The following is a 17,340-nucleotide window of genomic DNA, read 5'->3' as shown; positions in this document are numbered from 1 at the left end:
CTCAGCGAGAAGGGTGGGAGGTAACTCTGGGGGTTCCCCTTCTCGGTATCCTTCAAGGTTGAGGGATACAGCTATAAACTAGTGATCAAAGAAGATAGGGTCACGGAGGAGCTACTGGGAGGACACAGGCAAAGAAAAGCTGACAACGAAAAGGGCCAGGAAGACAGACAATGGCGTGTAAAGGGTCCCAATAGACGTAAAGTCCCAGGCTCCAGAAAATACAGGAAGCTTGGCTCGCCCCAGGCCGGTCCTCCCTGTGCGGAGCAAATTGCCGTAGAGGAGACAATTGAGTGTTTGTGTTCAGACGGGTGAGGGGAGAATTTATGGGTGAAGTATGTGTTGCTGGTAGAGGGAACTGAGGGGCGCTCAGATTAGTGTGTTTGACTGAGCCGGTCCATGAGGGGAGAGGACAACTGGTGATTCAATCTCTTCAGGAGAAATGGCTCTGGGCGGGGTTGGATGCAGAGGGAGGGTGGGAGGTAGGAGGGTGGGGGGGAGAGAAGGGTGCTCTATGTCCAAGTAGTGAATAGTTTAAATCAATGATGTGGGATGGCGGTCCGATTAGGAGAATGCAGAATTCGTAATTGTCTCGGAGGAGGGGTAATAGATTGCCCCTTTGGGTAAAAGGAGATGTCTGTCCGGGGCGAGATGAGGATAGGCTCCCTGAATGCCTGGGGCCTGAACTCTCCTGCCAAAAGATCTATTGTGCTATATGAGTTTAAGAGGTCAAACCTGTCCTAGATATGTGTTCAGGAAATGCACTGGACGAAGGGGGGGAGCCAGATTACGCTCCCGGCAGGTGGGGGGGGGAGTGATTGTGGCATCTGAAGTAAAAAAGAGACGTGGGGTTGCGGTCCTGGTCTCAACCCAGATGAGCTTCACAATAGAAGCAGTACTGACCGCCCCGATGGGCGGTATGTGTTTGCAAAGGGCCAATTAAGTGGTGTTAAGATCACTATTGGTTTAATATACGTACAGAACGTGCAAAAGTGTGACTTCTGAGAGAAGGTGAGGGATCAGCTAATCCAATCAGTCGAAGGTCAACTGGTGGTCAGTGGGGATTTTAAAATGGTGTTGGACCCGCTGAGAGATCGTAAGAAGATGGGGGAACAGATGAAGAGGGCTACCCCAAATGACTCGGAGCGGTTTAAAGGGATCAATGAGGTATTAGGTCTACGTGACTCCCTCCACCCGGTACCAGAGGGGGACATGCCATTTACTTATTACTCGGCGGTCCATGACTCATTCTCCCGCATCGATTTGATCTTAGTGGATGTCACCCTAAAAGAACGGGTCCTGCAATCCCGATTAATCCCGATTACGTGGTCGGACCACAAGATGGTTACAATCCAGGTTGATATGGGGGAATGAGGGGGCCCCATGGGAATTGGAAATGTAATGACTTCCTGCTAAAGGATAAAGCGGTGCAACAGGAACTGCTTAAGGGTATCAAAGAGTACTTCCTCTTCAATGATATAGAGGAGGTAGGGATCCAGTCGGTTTGGGATGGCTTCAAGGCAACCATACGAGGGACCCTAATGAGGATAGGCCCAGAAAAAAAGAGGGAAAGGGAGGAGAAGGAGGTTACACTCCTTAGGAGATACAACTGGCAGGTGCCCACGGGCAATAGATATCACCCGCCAAAGCGACAGCGCTCCGACGGTATAAGACACAATTGAAAGCTATAATGACGCAGGACATGAAAAAAAAATCCTGTTCCTGAAACAGAAATATCATGAGAGGGGGGACCGGCCTGATAGGATCCTGGTATGGAGACTGAGGGAGGAGAAAAAGAAGAGTTCCATTGGTGCTATTAGGATGGAGGATAACAGGTTCAGAGTATAGGGAATTCATTTGTAGAATACTATAAGACCCTCTATTCATCAGATAGGGTAGGGCATGAGTCCCAAATTGATGAATTTCTGGATAGGCTTCCAGTCCCAGTGCTCCCCGAAGAGATAGCAGAAACTCAGAATCCCATAACTGAAGAGGAAGTCAAGCAGGCCTTCAAGGGAATGAAATTAGGGACAGCCCCTGGGGAAGACATGTTTACAATAAAATGTTACAAGTTATTCAAGTTGGTGTTAGCCCCAAGGCTAGTGAAGGTATTCAATGTGTGCTTGGAGGGTGACAGGGGCGATTATTGTCGCGATTCCAAAGGAAGGGAAGGATCTCAATAGATGCGCCTCATATAGGCCAATTTCCCTCCTTAATGGGGATGTGAAGATACTGCCGAAAGTCCTAGGAACGAGACTGCAGGGTGGTATGCCACTCTTAGTGGATGGGAACCAGGTGGAATTTAAGGGGAAGGCAAGGATCAGACAATATCAGGAAGACTATCAATCTGATCCACAGGGCGCAAGTGGAGGAGCTGAATGCATGTTTGGTGTCGTTGGATTCGCTAAAGGCCTTTGACAGGTTCGAGTGGCCTTTCATGACGAAGTGCTGGAGAGGATTAGGCTGGGAGCAAACTTTCTGAAATGGGTGTCAGTTCTATATAATAGGCCCAAGGAAAAGATTTGGGTAAATGGGGTCTCACAGAGGCTTTCGAACTCTCGAGAGGGACCAGGCAGGGATGTCCCCTCTTCCCACTCCTATATGCCCTCGTATTGGAGCCACAGGCGACAGCAGTTAGAGGGAATGAGCAGATCAAAGGAATAGTGGGGGGAGAACTGGAGTGCAAAATGTCCCTGTTTGCTGCTGATATACTGGCTTATTTAACAAATATACAAGTCTCTCTCCCAGCGCTAATGGCCCAGATAGAGGACTATGGCCGCCTCTCTGGACTCAAAATTAATGTGGATAGGTCCGCTATCCTCCCGCTATTCGCAAGTAGTCCCCTCTTAACTACGGAAAAGAGCTATCACGGCATGTCAATTAACCAGAGCAGTGTTAAATACCTGGGCATAGGGGTGACAAGGAATTTAAGAGAGATGGTGGTGGCTAATTACAACCCCTTTCGTGTTCAACTTACAGCTGACCTGAAGAGGTGGTCCCCCTTGATACTGACCTGGTACAGAAGGATGACCTCCATGAAAATGAATGTCCTCCCTAGACTGCTATATTTATTTGCATCGATCTCGAGCCAGCTCCCGGATAAGTTTTTCGTGGAAGTTACAGGAGAGCTTCGTAGATTCATATGGGGAAACAAGGCCCCAAGGCTGAAAATGGCAACCTTTATCCTTCCAAGGGATAAGAGGGGATTTGGGTTCCTGGATATTCGCCTATATTGTAAGGCGGTACAAACCAGGGAGATGCTGGAACACATGAGGGAAGAGTTGGGGACTTATTGGACCTACTTGGAAGATCTTATAGCGCATCTTCTGAAGGTCAGGGACTACTTTTGGTCCCTAGTTAGATCAATACCGGAACGCATCCTGTCCCATCCCACAGTAGGAGTTTTTTGGTCAATCAGGAGGGACTCAAGGGATACACAGGGTTACACCACGTAGCCCCCCCTATATCCTCAATCTGGGGGCCACCGTTTGAACTGGGGAGCAAGGGTTTTACGCACTCGCAGAGGTGGTCAGATGTGGGGCTGGAGAGAGTGGGACAATTCTTTGAGGACGGGATAAAGTACGGGACATGCTGGGAGGTGATTCAATCTCTATATTTGAGTATCTTCGCATTAAGGGCATCCTGACGTAGCCAAAGTAGGGGAGGCAGTGACAAGAGAACTAACACCAGTGGAAGAAATATTAGAAGAATCTGCGACAAGGAAGGGTATACTGTCCAAATTATATAAGGTGATGAACAAGACTTGTATAGAGGGGAGGCAAACCTTCCAGAGATATTGGGTGTAGCTAGTTGGTGCTGAGATTTCCGAGGAGGAGTGGGCGCATATATAAATAGGGTGGTCTTTCAGGGAGGACTGTTCACCTCCACAATAGAACATAACTTTAAGCTATTAATGGGGTGACACAGAGATCCGGTGAAACTGTTCAAGATGTTTCTGGGAAGCCCGAGGGTATGTGGAAACCGGGGGAACCTCGCCAACATGTGGGGGAGATGCCCCAAGGTAGAGTGTTTTGGAAAGAGGTGTTGAGCTGGATGGAGGAGGTCATGGGGATAAGGCTGGACCTATACCCACTGTAGCTGCTGCTAGGGCTCCCACAAAAAAATAGGGAAGAGCATAGACTCCCGAAGCAGTGGGAGGCCATGCTGAGAGCGGGGAGACTGGCCATTGCACAATGTTGGAAAAGTGAAATGCTCCCCACGAAAGGAGTGTGGGAAGGAAAAGTGCAAAACATAATGGTAATGCAGAAGCTCACTGCGGTGGTCAATGATAGAATGGAGGGAATTCAGCAGAGGCGTAGACAGGGTAGGGCCTGAGCAGGCAAGGCCCACCCAAAATCCGTAAAGGCCCACACAGCAGCGCTGTGCAGGCATTTACTGATGTTAATGCACTGCGGTGGGCCCAACTACATTAGCGCCAAGCCCCATTTGTTAGACAATCAGGGCTACGCCTCTGGATTTCACACTGATTGGTCTGCCCTACTGATTAAATGAGGGTTGGAGAAAGACAGCGATGCAGATTAGTGTGAGGGATATGTGGAGTGGAATGGGAGAGAGTAGAGGGCGGAGGAGGGCAGAGGGCCTCGGGGGAGCCGACATGCGATGTGTACAAACAATACGAGTTCCTGTCGGTCTGAGACAAAGCTGGTGGGAACTCACACCATTGAATACAAGTTGATTTGGACGAAGGGTTGAGGGGGGGCTAAGGTGGGGAAAGCCGGAGCGGGGAGACCTAGACCATTTTCGTCAAAGGGGGTTATTTAGGTTTGTTGTTACATTGAAAATGTCTGTTTTTCCATGCAAATGCAAATAAAATCAAATTTTTAAAAAAGTGTTATTGTATGCTTTCATGTATTTATTTCTTAGAGAGTGTAAACTGTGACATTGACACACAATATGTTTGCTCATCTCAAGAACCAGTTCACTGCATAATCGACATAACCTATCTTTGCGCGCTATTCCCAATTTCATGCCTCTGAGTTCTAATACATCAGTAGAGTTGAATTTGAATAGTAGGTATTGAGGTACTGATTTACTATTAGGGTGAGCAAGGATATATTGAGGCATCATGTTGGTTTCTAGATAGTATTGGATATAGGTTTCACTATAAACATTTGTGGCAAGGCGGACAACTTGTTTTTCTTTCACTAACCATGTTAGTTTCTTCTTGACCCATCTCTTTACACTCATATTACTATGTGTGATGTTAATTGTTTCAAACCCTCTCGTCCAACTTCGATATGTACGATACATATTGCCAAGTACACCAAATTCATGAGTTATTTAGATTTTTGAAAGCTTGATGATCATCCACCATGATGGTTCTATTATTCAAGGTTCTTAAATTTTCATAGCTCATGGTTATTCTCAACTTTCTGATTTCCTTAATACTCATTAAGTTGAATTCAAGGTGTATGTATTCTATCTGAAGCGTTTTAGCCATGCGTCACAAGAATCTCAGTATTTTTGCCCCAAGCTTACCCAATGCCTTTATACATATGCACCCCCATATTTCTACTCCATATAGCAAACACGGGAGGATCTTCACGGTGTAGAGCATGATTATGGTTTTAGTGGAACATCCACCTTGGTTACCAATGAAATTGTTTCAGGCATATGTGATTTTAGTGTTGGTTTCATAGCATTGGGTGCTCCAGGTGAGTTTTTTGCAATGTGCACTCCTAGGAATTTATAGCATTCTACACTTTCGACATGACTTTGGTCGATGATTAATTTCATGCGGTTGGATTTGTTGCTTTAGATTTTACCCATAAAGGTGACTATCTTTTTTTAATTGATGTTGATTGTGAGGATCATGGAGACAAGGACGTGAGTCGGGAGAGCTCGGCCAACGGGGTTGGGGTCGATGACCACATGGACCCGGATTCCCCGAGAGGAGAAGGTCTGAGCTGACCTCCCCGGCACAACTGGGCGGCCGCAGGGGAAAGTGCAGAGAGGGTAGAGGACGAGGGAAGGTGGGGCTCCGGGGACAACCCCACGCAGTTGGCGGGGCAGCCGGCGCCGCAATGCATAGCGTTTGCTCCCAGGAGGACACGTGGGGCATAGAGATAAAAACAGTTGCGGCTTCACCCGCACCCATTGAAACAAACCACAGATGCCCTGACTTGCCCACAGGATCCATAGACGCTGACCCGAACAACGTGACCATAAAGGAGCCTTTCACAACCGCAGGTTCCTGGCGTTTATGGAAGAGGTGCAAACATGGCGGTCGTCAGACCGTGCCGCCACGTTGTGCTCACTAGCGCGGTTTACGTTCTAGTCCTTTCCAACATGGCCGCCGCTGAGAGTACTTCTCTGTTCACGCTCGGCGGTTCGGCGCGTTGCAACTTCTGAATTCTTCTTCGTTGCCAGCGCTCCACTGTACTCTCGCTTAGCGGAGTTCCTCTCCTGTCCTATTTTCCTCCTGTTGTCCACTCTCTCTCTCTTTATTACCGGTGCTCCTTCTTGTACTCGGGCACTTGTTTGTTCTCCTCCCTTCTTTCCTCCTGCCTACTTGTTTTAGTTTCACTCTCTGGACCCCCCCCGTTCACATTCAGGGCCGTGCTCTGCACTTATTGCTACACCCTACCATCAGTTTTGCCGGTCTCCCGTATTCCAGCTGGCTTTGGATCTTCCTCTCGTTCCGCATCATCAGATACCTACACTCCAAAGGGGTTTTTGTGCCGTAAGGCTTTTCCCCTTGCTGCACTTGTCTGTCGCGGGGGGGGAGTCCCCGCAAATTCATTCCCAAAGGGTTGCGGTGGCTTCCTCCCGAGGCAGACCCTATCTACACAAGGAGAGGAGGACTTTTACTCGTCAACCTCGTGGAAGGAAGTTGGACTTCTCGTCTTCATCAGGTGAGGAGGAAGGGGAATTGAAAGACTCTCAGGGTTTGAGTGGGGTGGACCACATCACGGACAACCCTGCTGATACGCTCACAGCGTCAGACATTGTTGATAGCTTGCAACGCCTAGATACAGACATGGCAACTCCCCAGCAACTTCAAGAATTGGTCCCGGCGGTACAAAACTTAAACCTGGAAGTTCAAGCACTTCAAACGGCAAATACTGCTCTCCAACAGAGAGTTACCGCCAGAGAACAGCAAGTCACAGATTTACCCCTTTGCCTCTGGTGTCGGGTAAATTTGACGGATCTGAGAAAAAAGTCAAAGAATTCTTGGAGGCTTGTAATATCCATTTCACATTCAGACAAAACACCTTTTCCTCTGATCATGCCAAAGTGGGGTTTATGATCACTCACATGACTGGGAATGCCCTAGCCTGGGCTACCCCTCTGGTGTCCCGGTCCGACCCAGTATTACAGGACTATGTAGCATTCAAGGATCTTCTCAAGCAGGCATTTCTTCGCACTGAAGGCGCTCACCAGGCTAGTGAAGACCTGTTGGATGTACGTCAGGGTGGTTCTGACCTACTCACTTACATATCCTCCTTCAAAAGACTAGCTGCTGAAGCCGGCTGGCAAGAAGAGGCTCAATATACCATCTTCAGGAGAGGTTTGCGCGAAGAGCTAAAGGACGAGCTCGCTAGAATCCCTCGCCCTGATTCTTTCTCAGATCTCATAAAAGCAGTGGTAGGAATAGATTTTCGGTTGTCTGAAAGGAGAAATGAAAAGAGAAAGACCCGTAACGTCAGTACCTACCCCGAGACTCACCCATCGACCTCCTCACCTGCCGCTCGTCCATCCACCCGGGAAGAACCTATGCAGATAGGAACAACCAGATCGCCCTTGACAGCTGAAGAGAAGACGAGGAGAAGAGAAGGCAGCCTGTGTCTATACTGTGGCTCCTCCACTCACCTCTTGAGAGACTGCCAAGATGTACCTCCCAGACGTTCGGGAAACGAACGCCCTCGGTAGTTGGTAGGACGGACTACCGAGGGGCTTTTCTCAGTTCCTATGCAACACTTTCAGTTACTTCTGCTCAACCCCTCGGAGGACCAACGTCTGATGGTGATATCCGTCCAGCTTCAGTTCAGAGGAAAGGAAATAGAGACTCTGGCCCTGCTGGATTGTGGAGCAGCCGGAAACTTCCTGGACACCCTATGGGCCGACAAGATAGGCCTTCGTAGGATAGCCAAGAAGGAAGACCAGAAGGTAGAGGGTGTAGATGGTACCCCTCTGTGCTCCGGCCTCATTACCCATACCACAGAGGAGGTACGAGTATCCATTCAACAACACACTGAAGAACTGAACTTCGACATCATCCGAGCAGCTCATTTCCCAGTCATTTTGGGGATTGGATGGCTCCGACGACACAACCCTACCATCGATTGGTCGGCAAATCTCCTAAGTTTTCATTCGGCCTTCTGCCAGGAGAAGTGTCTTCCAGGACCCTTGTTCGAAAGCGTCAAGATGGGGTGTGCCCCAGAGAGGAGCACGATCCACTGTATCCCAAACAGTTTCCAGGAGTACGCCACAGTGTTCCAAGACCAACAACCTATGGAACTTCCTCCTCACCGACCCGAGGACTGTAGGATAGACTTAGTCCTTCAGGCTCTGGTTCCGTTTTGTAGGATGTATCCCCTTTCATTGTCGGAAAAAGAAGTCCTTAGACGTTACTTAGATGACAACTTAGCCAATGGACAACCGTCCAGATCACCAGCAGGAGCATCTTTATTCTTCATTCCAAAGAGGGACTCCAAAGACCTAAGACCTTGTATCGATTACCGAGGGCTCAACCAACTTACCATCAAGGACCGGTACCCTATGCCCATCATCGCTGAGATCCTGGAGGCCATCCAAGGTTCGGTAGTGTTTTCCAAACTCGACCTACGGAATGCTTATCATTTGCTCCGCATCAGAACTGGTGACGAATGGAAGACGGCTTTCCGCACTCCCTATGGATTGTTCGAATATCAAGTAATGCCGTTCGGATTGGTCAACGCTCCCTCAATCTTTCAAAGGTTTATGGACCGTATATTTTCAGATCTCTTGGGTCAAAATACCGTTGTCTATTTAGACGATATTCTGGTTTACTCCCGTCAACCCGAAGAACATACCCGTCATGTGAAGGAAGTATTACACAGGCTGCAGCATCATCATTTACTGGTCAAGCCGGAAAAGTGTGCTTTCGCTAAGTCCTCTGTCTCCTATTTGGGCTTCATCTTATCCAGCGAGGGAATCGCCATGGATCCAAAGAAGGTCGAAGCTATACTAGGCTGGCCCTCCCCTTCATCGGTTAAAGAGATCCAAAGATTTTTGGGACTGGCCAACTTTTACCGGAAGTTCATTCCCGAATTCTCCAGACTCACCCTGCCCATCACCTCCTTACTGAAGAAAGCCTCCAGGCCATTTCAATGGTCCAGGGAAGCCGAAGAGAGTTTCATTTGCCTGAAAAGAAGGTTCTGTTCAGCCCCTATAATGAGATAGCCGGACCAACTGCTCCCCTTTATTCTTGAGACCGACGCCTCTGCCGGTGCGGTTGGCGCCGTTCTCCTACAAACTAATCAGGGTCAAGAACATCCCATCGCCTATTTCTCAAAGACCCTCAACCCTAGCCAACAGAACTACTCCGTTATAGAAAAGGAACTTTTAGCCATGAAACTGGCTTGTCTTGAATGGAGACATCTTCTCCAAGGAAGCTTACACCCGTTCCTGATACGGACTGATCACAAGAACCTACAGATCCTACGTCAACAAGAGTGCTATAACACCAGACAAGCCCGATGGGCACATTTCTTTGCACAGTTCCATTTTCTCATAACATACATACCTGGAACCCAAAACCAGGTTGCTGACGCCTTATCCCGCAGAGATGAGACCTCTCTGGGATACGAGAAAGAACTCATGTTTCCCCATATCAAGATCATTTCCGCCGTATCGTCTTTCCTGGAAAAAGTGAGAGAAAAATCTCTTTCCCCCGAAGAAACACTCATGCAAGTGGGGAGGACTCCGGTGGATCTGAGGGACGGTCTGTACTTCTCTCGAGGAAGGCTCATCCTTCCTTCACAGGACCTCAGAATACAAGCTCTCCAGTGGTGCCACGACTCAAGGGTAGCCGGGCATAGAGGATTACGAGGGACCCTGGAATTACTGCAGAGATCTTTTTACTGGCCCGGTATGCGAGCCGATACTCAGGCATACATCCAGACCTGTCTTATCTGTATGCAAAATAAGCATTCCACTCGAAGTCCCCTTGGCCTGCTTCAACAAGACCCGATTCCATCAGGCCCCTGGAAGCACATATCTACAGATTTCATCGTAGACCTACCGAATTCCCAGGGCTGTACCTGTATCATGGTATCTGTGGACTCCTTCTCGAAGTTGGCTCATTTTTCCCCCTTACCCAGAATACCTTCGGCCTCCCTTATGGCGGAAGTCTTCATGAAAGATATCTTCAGATTACATGGTCTCCCCAAAAAGATCGTGTCTGACCGTGGGAGCCAATACACCTCAAAGTTCTGGACAGCCTTGTGCAGACTGCTGGGTATCGAAAGGGCTCTATCTTCTGGGTTTCACCCACAGACCAACGGGCAGACAGAAAGGCTAAACGGTACCCTTGAGCAGTATTTGAGGTGTTTCATCAACCAACAACAGGACAACTGGGTGTCCCTCTTACCAACAGCTGAGTTTGCTTATAACAATTCAGTACACAGCGCACTGGGAATCAGCCCTTTCTTTTGTACGTATGGGTACCATCCTAAATCCATAGTACCTACCTTCTGGACTGAGACTCCCATACCATCCTTGGAAAACTCTCTGTCTAGATTAAAGGAAGCCCATAACACCGCCAACCAAAGTCTTCTAAAGGCCAATACCCGTAACAAACTACAAGCGGATAAACACCGGAGACCTGTTTTGTTGATAGAGGTGGGCAATGCAGCATTATGGTAATGGTTGTTGTTGGGGAAGGAAGGGGCGGGGCTGGGGGAGTGGAGGGGTGGGGGGGGTTTATCTGGCCTTCCGAGCATGCATGCACGGGATTGGTTGGTGACACTCCAACCCACATATAAGCCCAAAACTGAAGAAGAACTAATAAGAATTTGTCCAGTCTCTTTCAGAACAGCTCGGGGAGAGAGGAGCTGAACACTGTTGGGCGTACGAGGATTAGAACCAGAGTCCACCCTTATCCTTGGAAGAAACTGCAAAGGTGAGACAAGGAACTCTAAAATTCTGTTTGCAACCTGATTTAATCCTTGCCCAACCCTTATTCTACTTTTTATTTAGTCAATAAAGACTATCTTTTTGTTCATGCACAAGCAGTCCTGCCTATCCTTACATTGATACATAGACCATTTTCTTTCGCATATCTACATAATGCATCTGGATTGATTTGTAGCCCCATGGGTGTGCAATCAACAAACAAAAGATCATCCACGTAGCCCAACCAACTAAAATTTAAATTTACCAATTTTAGGGGACATGTTTCTGTCTTGTTTAGGGTGATTGCAAGGTCTGCAAGGTAGATTATGAAAAGGGTGGTTGCAAGGATGCATCCCTGCTTAACCCCACGAGTGGTGGGTGTTTACTCTGTGACCCTGCCTTCCCTATCTAGTCTTACTCGGGCAATAGTATTTTGATATATAAGCCTAATCATGGTCAGCAGGCCTTCTGGTATGTTCCAAACTTTAAGTTTATTCCACAGTCAATTGCGCATTACTGTGTTGAAGGCCGCACTGATGTCAATGAAGGCTCCATGTACTGGAAGTTGCCATCTTTCCCATGCCTATTCAATAGAGGAGACTAGTATAAGAAGATTGTGAATAGTAGATGCTTTAGTTCCAAAGCCTGTCTGATTAGGGGGAAGTAGTTGATTGTTGGAGATCCATTGATTTAGATATATATGGGGCACCTTAGAAAACATGTTTTCTGGTATGTCCAGTATGGTTAGCATCCTATTATTCATTGGATCTTTCCAGCTCCCTTTATTCATATATCGGTAGGATGGTGCTCTCTTTCCAGGTATTTGGCATCGGGCCGGATTGGCCAATATATCGAAATAATGTATGAAGTGCCCTTCCCCAAAACTCTGGAGATCGTTTAATTAAGCCTTTGTTAAGGACTCACTGCAGGTCTCTCATGCATGCAGGCCTCGGGGCCAATGATACACCGGACACAGTCGTGGCAAAACACAACCTTCTTTATTTGCTTACAGGCGGCAACTGCCGAAACCTCCCTCGGTCCCTCCCCTTCCCCTGACGTCACGTCCTGGACGTTTCTCCACGGGGCCGCAACGGCAGCCCGCCCACACAACGATGTGGACTCGCCAACATCTCCCCCCTTTTTAACATGCAAGTCCATTCTCTTGCTTTCACCTCATTTCCTCTATGAGGCGGAGCGGCTTCATGCGGCTTCTTTGGGGGCACCTCATCTTGCTCGGAGTCACCTTCTCCGTCACGCATGTCGTGATGTTTGTGTCATTCTCTGACTCTTCTCCATCTCCCTAGTAGAGTTCTTCCTGACGTCTTTCTTCTTCAAGGTCAGCGTCCATTTCCCACTGCTCCTGCAGGTGCTGCTTGACACGTTTAAAGTGCGAACTATTTCTGGTCACTGAGGAGCAGTCACTCCTCTGAGCTGTGACCATCGTGCCTTTCTTGTGCGTCACGATGAGTGGGGTGGGTGCGAATGTGGCTTCTTCTTTCCGTTTTTTTGGTTGTCGGAGCCATACTTCGTCCCCTGGCTTCATCAGGTTCTCGCAGGCTCTTCTCTTTCTGTCGGTGCTTTCTTTTGTTTGCCTCTTGCTCGCCTCATCGTTTGCTCTTGCTACCTGTTCCAGTTCTGTCAGCTCCTGTGTTCTGGGATCCTCAGGAAGCCTTGTGGTGATTGGCCTCCGGAATAACAGGTCCGCTGGACATACTCCCGTGGTGCTGTGTGGCGTGTGCCTGTATTCCCTGAGCAGTTGGTTGAGCACCTGCTCAAACGGTTTGTTTTGAATGTGGGCAATTTGCAGTGTCCTCTTGATGCTGGCCATGAATCTTTTGACCATGCCGTTTTCCTGGGGCCAGCGTGGGGTTATTCTTCAATGTTGGAACCCCATGTAGTTTGCAAATCTTTGAAATTCGTGACCCATAAATGTGGGGCCGTTGTCTGATTTTATGGTTTTGGGAATGCCATATGCTGATAGCATTCGGTCGAGTGCGGGTATGACGCTTGCAGTAGCACTGCTTTCTATGATCTGGGCATCCGGGTATCGTGAGTGTTCATCCATGAGCACGACCACATGTGTGCCGTTGTTCAGGGGTCCAAATAGGTCTACGGCAAGCTCCTCCCATACTTTGTTTGGCAGTGGTGATGTCTGTAGTGGATTCGGGTGTGGAGGTGGGGCTACCTGTGCACAGATGTGGCACCCCCCCACGATAGCCTCGACTAGGTGATCAAGTTGCGGAAACCACACCTTTTGCCGGAGGAGGCATTTCGTGGCAGCTGTCCCTCTGTGCCCTTCATGGGCCAAGTGTACTGTCCTCTCCCGAAGGGTTCTTGGGACGACGACTTTACAGCCTTTTAGTATTACATTGTTTTCCACTATTGTCAGCTCGTCCCGGACTTGATCGAACCACTTGACGTCTTCCCGTGTAGTATCGGTTTCAGTTCTTGCTTGTTGTCTCATAAGCGTTTTCTTGTTCGTCTGTAGGCAATGCCTAACAATCCTGAGGGCTGGGTCTGACTCTGACTGCGCTGACAGTTCCGCCCATCCCACTGGAAGTGGTTGTAGGTGAAGTATGACGTAATTTATGTATGCGTCTGCGATCAACGGTTGCGACGCTGTTGACACTGTCGGGTGACATGAGAGGTAATCCGACGGGTTTTTGTCCTTCCCAGGGCGGTGTACAATCGTGAACTTGTAGTCTTGCAGCCTCAGGCCCCATCTCGCTATTCTTGGCGGCATGCGGGCTTTGGGGTTGCCATAGATGGCGAGCAGTGCCTGGTGGTCCGTCACTACTGTGAACTCTTTGCCGAATAGGAACAGATGGAAATACTTGCACGCCCAAACCACTGCCAGGTTTTCCTTCTCCACCTGCGAGTATGCCTGTTCTGTGTTCGTCAGGCTTCTGCTGGCATATGCCACGATGTGAGTGGTGTGCCGATCTGTTGGGTCTTTTTGAGTGAGTATGGCGCCCAATCCTACGGGGCTGGCATCTACTATTACCTCGGTGTCTCGGGCGGCCAAAGTACGCCATGTCCTCCGCCTGCGCTATGGCTCCTCGGATCGCTACAAAAGCCTCCTGGCATTCCTTCGACCATATGAATGGTGTGTCCTTGCGCGTGAGTAACCGTAAAGGGTTGCTCACGGTGGCATAGTCTTTGATGTATCTTGAACAATAGCTGGCCAGGCCTAGGAACGATCTCAGATCCGTCGTGTTGATGGGGGGCACTGCCGAATTGAGTGCTTGGACTTTCTCCGGGTCAGGTCGCATTCCCTTGTCTGAGAAAATGTGCCCGAAGAACCGCAGTGATCCCTTCGAGAGCTCGCATTTGGTTTTGTTCAGCGTTAGACCTGCTTCTTCTAGTGCTTGACATACTCTGTGTAACGCTACATTGTGTTCTTCTTGCGTCTTGCCATACACTAGGACATCGTCCGAATAGTTCAGGCAGTTTGGAACGTGCCGAATTACTTTGTGTATCTCTTCTTGAAATATTTCGGCAGCAGAATAGATGCCGAAGCTAAGGCTTTTATATTGAAAAAGGCCAAGGTGAGTTACAAATGTAGTAATGTATCGCAATTCAGGAGCGATTTCGATCTGATGATAACCTTTTGTTAAGTCAAGTTTTGAGAAAAATCTTGCTCCATGGAGGAGGTGGATCATGTCCGTGATCCTGGGTGCCTGGTGCCTCTCTCTTTGAATTGCAGTGTTGGCTCTACGCATGTCGACACAGAGGCGTATGGACCCATCCGGGGACTTTTTTGGGACGGGGACGATGGGTGATACCCAGGGTGTGGGTCCTGAGACGGGTTCAATTACCTTCATCTTGATCAGTTTGTCCAATTCTTCTTCCACTTGTCTTTGGATATTGAACGGGATCCCGCAGTAGTGCTGAGCCACCGGTTTGACGAGGGGATTGATGTGAAGATGTACCTTTCTGTTTTTTAGTTTCCCCAGGCACGCAAATAGTTTCGGGAAAGATTGTTCGATCACATCAGGCTTGGCAAAGTACTTGTGCACCATCAGTTGGTACAAGATGTGTACTAGGCCCATGTCCACGGCCGTTCTGAAACTCAGTATGCACCCGCTGTTAGCCTCAGTTTTCAGAATGTGCAAAGGGATCTTTGCTGAGTGTTCTTTGTGCGTGCACCAGGCCGTGATTGCACCTTTGCATGGTAATGGGGTCGTGGAGCCGTATGGGTAGATGTCCACGGCAGCCTTTCTGATCTTTGGTTGTGGTGAGAGAGCTGCGTATGCTTGTTCGTTGATATTGTTGACCGTGGCTCCGGTGTCTATCAGAAATTCGAGTGGGGTATTGTTGACGTGAAGGGTCAGTACAGGGCTGCGTTGGGTGTCTGTGGCATTGTCTTTTATGGCCCACACATAGCCCTTCTTCCTTTGATCGTCCTCTGACGACGGGGTGTCGCTACTGGTGGGAGACCGTGTCTCGATATATCGTACAAAACGTCTTCTGTGAGAGCGGCTGGTATCCTCGGACGAGCGTCTGTCCTCCCTTGTGTAGCGGCTCTTGCGATCACTGTCTCCTCTCCTCATGGGTTTTCGTTCGCTTTCCCTTCGGTCTCTGGGTGAGCTCTGGCGGAGGTACATGCACCTGTCCTGCGTTTGAGGCTTGCCCGAGGTGTGCGACGGGGCGTTTTTACACATGGCTCTGTAGTGATCCATGCCTCCACACGCGGCGCATTTCTGTCCCATGGCAGGGCACTCCCCCACATGAGGATATTCATATCCGCATTTGTAGCAGGTGGCTTCAGGGAGTTTCTCTTCTTGGGGAGGGCTTGAGTAAAGTTTGTTGACTGCGCCTGGGGTTGCGCCATGTTGTTGTAGGGACACTTTTTCCAGGTTGTCAAGTTGTGAATCAACAGCAGCCTCCATGAGGGCCAGAGCTAGAATTTCATCCAGGGATCTCTGTTTCTGTAGGAGTTGTTTGCGGAAAGGTTGAGAGAGACAGCCTGCGATCACTTGCGATCTGAGAGCCTCTTCGTTGGAGTATTTATGAAATTCACAATGTTTTAGTTTAATGCGAAGACGCATTACAAAATTGTCAATGGACTCTCCTTTTTCTTGTCTAGTCGTATGGAAGATGTGGCGTTCATAATCGACATTCGTCTGGGGTGCGAAGTAGTCCGATAGTTTGGCATGCAATTCTCCATATGTGACAGTGTCCACGTTGAGCAATTTGCCTGCTATGTCTCTCACTGCTGGTCCTACTGCCATGAATAATGTGTTTTTTAATCTGTCATCATCTGTAAGCCCTATGGCTCCCGTGTAAAACTTGAAGTCTCTGAGCCATATGGTCCAACGGGGCCCTAGGTTTGATGTGTCTCTTATTTCAAACGGGTGTGGCATTTGCATGACTTGGGATGCCCCGCCTTCATTTTGGGCGAGCTGGTTGGTGCTTTGCGCGGCATCCGCCCTTCCTGATGTCGCATCGGCCGCAGCCGCCCCCGAGGATGACGCTGGGGTGCTCCCGGTGTCCGACATTTTGTCTGGCGTTCCGGGGTGGTTTGTGCCTTTAGTAGTGTATTGCCGCTTATGCGCCTCAGTTTGGAGTGGGTGATGGTGAGCTGTACACTTCCCTGACTCGGGAGGATGGGCTTTTAGCCTGTGCCCGTCGTGACTTTTAGTTAACGAGGCACCTGTGAGGTGCGTGGTCTGTGCCTTATTGCCGGCGGCAGACTGTGCAAGACGCTAGGCTTGAGCGGTGCTTACCCGCTTCTAACACTTGTCTTCTTCTTTACCCGCGCTTTGTACTGCGCGGTCATTGCTGCTTCTCCGGGCCTTTCTGCGAGGTCCTCCCCCTGCACCGGGGTGTGTGTGTGGCTCTGCGGGGCTTTCTCTCTCCGTGGCACGTGATCGTGGGTGTGCCGAGCTCCGCCGGGGAGGACAAGACGCTTTCCTCAGTGTAGGAGTGAGCGTTCGTGTCCCGGATCCCTCCCCGCGACCGCGTGTCACACAGCGCCGTGCTCTGCTGCTCCAGCCGTATGCGGCTCGTAGGCCACCCGCGTATTGAGGCGCACCGACGCGCTAGAATGCTCGGCTGCAGGCCTCATCGCGGTGTCGGTGGGTAACGTGTCCACTCGTCGCCATTGTTAAGGACTCACTGCAGGGCTCTCATGCATGCAGGCCTCGCGGCCAATGATATGCCGGACACAGTTGTGGCAAAACACAACCTTCTTTATTTGCTTACAGGTGGCAACTGTCGAAA

This window comes from Ambystoma mexicanum, chromosome 14 (genome assembly GCF_040938575.1).
Source record: "Ambystoma mexicanum isolate Mex_15411 chromosome 14, UKY_AmexF1_1, whole genome shotgun sequence".
Taxonomy (NCBI): domain Eukaryota; kingdom Metazoa; phylum Chordata; class Amphibia; order Caudata; family Ambystomatidae; genus Ambystoma; species Ambystoma mexicanum.
The sequence above is the reverse complement of the archived record's forward strand: the minus strand, read 5'-3'. Positions refer to the sequence as shown.